This window comes from Leucopleurus acutus, assembly GCF_964270905.1.
Source record: "Leucopleurus acutus genome assembly, chromosome: 12".
In the NCBI taxonomy this organism is placed as follows: domain Eukaryota; kingdom Metazoa; phylum Chordata; class Mammalia; order Artiodactyla; family Delphinidae; genus Leucopleurus; species Leucopleurus acutus.
This window is the reverse complement of record NC_139154.1, coordinates 23,920,406-23,926,405: the sequence shown is the minus strand read 5'-3', so window position 1 is coordinate 23,926,405 and position 6,000 is coordinate 23,920,406.

Below are 6,000 nucleotides of genomic sequence, written 5' to 3'. Positions count from 1 at the left end.
CACATGCAAATCATGGGATGCAGTGCAGTGAATCTCGAGCTCAAACAGAGCTCAAGTCTGTCTTTGCCGCCCACCCCTGACCGCTCCCACTGAGTAATGTGACCTGAGAGGTCTCTTTGTCTTCAGGAGATGGTAAGGATGGAGTGACTGGCAGATTAGATAATCCCAACCCTTAGACAAGATGCCGACTCCTACCTACGGCATCTGCCTCAGTCCTGTGTTCTACCAAGTGTAAAAGAAGACCGGATTCACACAATAAAGACCACCCCCACAGAAGAATTCTAACTCTAACAAGAGTGAGAGCGCAGCCCTATCACAAAAGCTTAATAATGTGGAATAATATTCCGCTGAGAATATGGAAGAGGTTGAAAATAGTTTGGTTTAATTATGTCACTACAGTCTCTACTATGGTACAGGCAGGTAGACCGTATTGATCTAACGGTAGGGATGATATATCTTAGGCTTTCTCTATATCACTATAAAGAAATTGGCAGGGAGGAAAAAGAATCCACGTAGTCGGAAATCATTCATCCTTCTTTCCAGACCAAACCTTACAAGTGAATTCAGTCTCTGTAATCTGGGTAAATCGCATGATTTTGTTTTCACTCTGACCTTTGCAATCTGGCTGATGGAGGCTGGGTCTGCACGCCCAGTGGTCTGTCCTTATACTAAATGGACCTACGAGAAACCAGCCGGTTCAGCCAGGCCACCAGCTACTAATCAGCCAGTACCTGGTTAATCTTTATTGAGTTTCCAGAGTTTTCAACTGCCGGCATCCAGGTGCACGAAGGAGACTTTGTTTTTCTTTGTCCTGTCCTGCGGGGACAGGAAGGACAATCTTCTGTGGGAAAAGCAGACAAGATTCCGTGACAACAAGTGAGCCCTGAGACTGTGGCCTCCTCGCCAAGCCACTGGCAGAGGGCACAGCCCAGGCCTGCCTTTGCTATACTAGGTACCACTTCTGTCTCCCCACTGGGACTGGAGCGGAACGTGGAAGTGTGGGTGGCATTAGTGACACAGTACCATCAGTGGAGTTCCTCGCTGTGGACCATTAAAAGAAGACACTAAAATTCACCACGAGTCCTGCCTGTGGTCTCCAGGGGTACGGGAAGGGCATTTTGCGGGGTAACTGTGTGTTAAGGGTATACTTTGGCTATTTCCCCCGGCCGGGTCATTGGAGGGGGAGCTAATCACTGAGTAAACAGAGGATAGAGATGCTTATACTTAATAAGCCATTGCAGATGGAAGAAGCGAGCTCCTGTACCCCATGTGATTCTCTCCAGAAACGAATGGCTTGGCTCCAAACAGCACAAAACCCTTTCAGAATGCCGAGAGGCCTCTCAGTCCCAGCGCCCCCAGACGTGATCCTCCGGCATCTTCTCTTTCACGTGGAAGTAGCTTTAACAAGGGAAGAGGCAATGACTGTGTGTGCACGCGTGCGGCACCGTCGTGAGTTTTTCCTTTGTCTTGTTTCGGAGCCCCTGATGGGCAGTGTGTCCTTCTCTCTGGGGAGCAGCCGCTGCAATTAAAGGGGAGGGCCAGATACCACGCGGAGCCGAGGCGCTGGGAAGGCCTCCAAGACACCCTTCCCCAAGGGTGTGCCCAGCCCCCTCCCTCCATGCCCCCTGCGACACTGCGGAGCTCTGGCTGTGCGGCAAGGGAAAGGGTTGGCCTGCTGGCAGAAGGGAGGTCAAGGCCTCTGCCAAGGTTGGCTGCTCTGGTCTCTCTCATCTGTGTCCTGCGCCAGCCCTCCTGTCGGATGAAAGAAACAGTGTGGTTCAGTGGCCAAGGAGGCGCTCAGGCTGGGAGCCACGGCTGCGACCCTGGTACCACAGTCCTGGCCACTGATTCTCTTGTGCTCACTCTAGATATTTTCACTTAAAATGTGGGCAATAAAAACCCTGACCTGTCTCCACAGGCTGTAATATTAAAAAGAAGAGGAAAGGAGGACGGGGCACTTTGTAAGTACACCACGAGGAACTTCTAAATACAGCTGGCTGGGCTCACCGGCCACCAGGGCCATGTGAGGAAGCAGAGGATGCGCCGTAGGAAGGCAGCTCCCAGCCAGGGAGTCGGGGTGGAACGGCCGCCCTCCGGCGTGCACACTTGCTATTTCTTAGCCCTTCCCTAGGAAAGAGGACTTCAGGGGTTTCCAGCAGCACCCCCCCCCCCCCACGGCCCATGTCAGGGACACTAGCATCGCTTCCAAGTGGAATAATTCAAAGAATCCAGGAAGATGACAAGCACATTTTTTTTCTTTTCTCCTCCCTATTTAAGAGGGGGTGAATCTCTGGTCTCCTTCTGGAAACAAAGAAAGGAACAGGGCTCGCTGATATGATAGCCCCTCAATTTTCCAGCTCGTGATTAGAAAGAGAGGTGATTAGAAGTGATCATAAATGGTGCTAGGTCTGCACGCCCCCCTCTCTCATGGCAGTTTCTCCCCTTTTCCCCTTTGGTAAATTAGACTAAAAACTGAGAGAGTCACCAGGATGTTTCTACTCTGCTAAAACCCATGGCCAATTTGCCTTATTAATATGATTTCTTTATGTTTCTATAGTTACACTTAAAAACGTTTCAGAACTACAGTTGGATGCCTCTTCCCACCCTTAGGACGGCTCTTATTTAAAAAGCTGAAACAGAAAATAACAAGTGTTGCTGAGGTTGTGGAGAAATTGGAAGCCTCGGGCACTGCTGGTGGGAATGTAAAGGGGTGCAGCCACTGTGGAGAACAGCAGGGCAGTCTCCCCCCCCAAATTAAATAGAGAATCATCATATGATCCAGCATACACCCCAACAAACTGAAAGTGGGATCTCAAAGAGATATTTGTCCATGCCCTTTCAAAGCAGCGTGATTCACAAGAGCCAAAAGGTGGTGTCAACCCAGGTGTCCATCAACAGATGAATGAAGAAGCAAAACGTCATCTATGCATACAATGGACTGTTATTCAGCCTTAAAAAGGACTGAGTTCTTTTGTTTTCTTTTAACATCTTTATTGGAGTGTAATTGGTTTACAATGTATGCTGTGGACATTATGTTAAGTGAAATAAGCCAGGACACATATTCTATGAGTCCATTTATATTAGGGATCCGTAGTCCAGTTTATGGAGACAGAAGGTAGGATGGTGGGTGCCCGAGGCTAGGGGAGGGGAGGGGGAGTTAGTGCTTAATGGGGACAGAGTTTCAGTTTGGGAAGATGACAGTGTTCTGTGGACGGTGGTGATGGTGGTACAACAGAGGGAATGTCCTTAGTGCCACTGAACTGTACACTTAAAAATGGCTAAGATGGTGAACTGTATGTGGGTTTTACCACAATAAAAACTGTTTGTCCATCTGACACCATGTTCTACCCTCCTGACATACTTGAGGGAAGAACAGGCATTCCAGTCCCCAGGAAGGCAGGGCAGAAAACTCTCAGCTCTTCACCGCCTCTGGGCCTGGACTGGGGAGATGCCCCGCGTTCCCGGGAGTCGGGGGGATCTAGACTCCAGTCCCTCTGGTCTCATCACCAGGGCCCATGCGGCGGGTCTCAGGCTGCCCACCGGCCTTCCCTGCCTCTGGCCCTTTGCTTGGAGGCACGGAGACAGGTCACCCCCACTGGAAACATCAGGGCAGACGGTAGCTACGGGGTGGGCGGAGAGGGCGGTTTGGGCCTTGTCAGGGATGCCAGTCCTTCTGCCAACTTCCCAACTCTGCGGAAGTCCCTGAGCTGACAGGAGAGCATGGCCGCCACGTGTACCGCCCAGGACGGCTGGCCCGCCACGGTAGCCTGGAACACTCAGGGGGCCTGAGTCTCCTCAAGCCCCAGCCCATCTTCTGGGGTGCCGGCTCCTCTCTTCCGTCCCTTCCTGCGCCCGGCTCCCTGCGCCCTCCCCAGAGGCCCCTGCAGGGCTTCCCCACCTGTCGCCCCGCCAAACAGCCGCTCCCAAGTAGCAGCCACGGAAGCTCCCGTGAGGCCCCAGCAGAACCAAATCTCCCTCAGCTGGGCACTTCTGTTTTGTTTGTTACCATTATCCTCTTTCATCGCCCTTCCCCATCCCTCTGGAAGCTTCTTTGGCTGCAGACCTCTTCGTTAAGTGGCTGTTTCTTTCGGAAAACTGGTGCTCCCGACGGGGACTTCTTAGTACTTTCCATCGCGGGCCAAAAGGAAAAAGCGCTTGAAGGACACCAGGGCCCTAATAAGGCAGGTGCAAGACGATCCTTCGTCTCCTGTGGCCTGGGGCGCGCGGAAGGGAGGAGAGGGCAGGGGCGCAGGGAACGGTCCCGGGCGGCCAAGCAGCCGCTGCACCCCCACCCCCGCCCCGGGGGAGGCGGGCTTCGGGGGCTCCAGATTCCCAAGCGCGTGTGCGGTGCGCGCGCCGGGGGTGGCGTCCGGCCGGCGCGCGAGGAGGTGGGGAGGCCCCGCCCGGGCCGCGCTGCCTGTCCCCACCTCAGCCCGGCGGCAGCTTCGGCTGCTCCCGTTAGATGGCGCTCGAGGCTTTCCGACCACTCGCGAAAGTGCGCCGGGCCGGGCACACAAAGCCCCGCGGGCCGGGGGGGACGCAGCCTGCCGGCGAGGGCGCGCGAGGCCGACCCCACGGGGCCGCATAACCAGGCCCGGGGCGCGGGCGGGGAGCTCCCGCTGGGCCTCGGCTCGCTGGCCGCGGCCTCCGACCCTTCGCCCCTCCGCCCACTCGCGCTCGGTCCTGGGGCCCGGCCGCGCCCCGGGGATAGGAGCCGCGAGGCTGGGGCTCAGGCTGCGGGGGCCCTGGGGCCGGGGACGCGCCAGGTGGGAACCGGGGCGCAGACACAAGCCTCCAGACCGCGCCCGCCCGCTGCTCCTCGACTGGCCGCCCCGCTCTCCGCGAGCCCGGCCTCTGCTTTGCGGGGAAGCGGGCAGGTGCGGGGTCGGTTGTGTGTTTGAACCGTTCCGCAGAAATTGTGGTTCGGTACGAGGTTTAATAAACTTCGTGGGCGCTCGCGTTTCCAACAACACGGGGCAAACTTTCTTGCTGTCCCCGATGCGGGTGGAGCCCGGGTGAAGCTCAAGCAGCCTTCTTAAAAAAAAAAAAAAAGCTCCTGGGACTCTGGGGCGTAAAACGCGACGGTTAATTTCTAAGTAACTGTTCGGGGATCAGGGAGCGAGCTTTCGTTCCGCCACCAAGTTCGGCTCCCCTTCCACCCTCTCCAAGAAAAGTGACTTGATCACGCTCTCCCGTCCCTTAGGCTCCTCCTTATGTCGCCTGCGCGGGCCCTGCCGCGGAAAGGGGTGCGTCTCCCAGACCCGGAACACGCAGCAGCGAGACCTTCCTTTGTGCCTACACTTGGCTGTGAACTTTCCCGCGCGGTGGGTTCTCCTTTAAGAAAGTAGCGATCTCTATGAATATTTAATACCAGGCGCGGGCCGGCGGGGCGGACGCGAGCCCCGCGCCCGGGTCCCCGCAGCCGCGACGGGGACCGGGGGCCGGTGGGCCGGGGGCGAGAGACGGGCTGGGGCGCGCGGCCCGTCGCGTTCATTTCCTTAAGAAAGCGGGCGGCGCGGTCGGAAGGACGATTTTGGCCCCGGCCGCCTTCCCCCCCCCCGCCCCGCCCCGTACCCGGTTTTCTGCTAGAAGCGGGCTCGGGAGCTCTGAGCCCCAAGTGTACGCTCTTGTCTTTGATGGTATCGACCAAGTGCGGTTTCAAATTCAGTTGCCCCGACTGAGGCCGGTTTCCTGTCTGTGTGCGCAGTGGATGGAAGGACCGCGCCGGGTGAGTCCAGAGCGCGGGGAGCGGGCAGCCGGCCCGGCGGCGGAGGGGGAGGGCCGCCTGGCAGAGGCAGGCCCCCGGCTGGCTGGGTTCTGAACTGGGGAGCCAGGTGGAAACGGAGACCCCGGCAGAGAGGAGCGTGTGTGTGAGGGTGGGTGGGTGGGGGGGGGATGGGGAGGTGATAAGGGACGAGGGGTCGCGAAGCCTGGAGCCCAGGCGGCCGCTGGGGGGAAGGTCTGGCGCGCCTCGCAGCCGTGTCCCTCTGCAAAGACCCG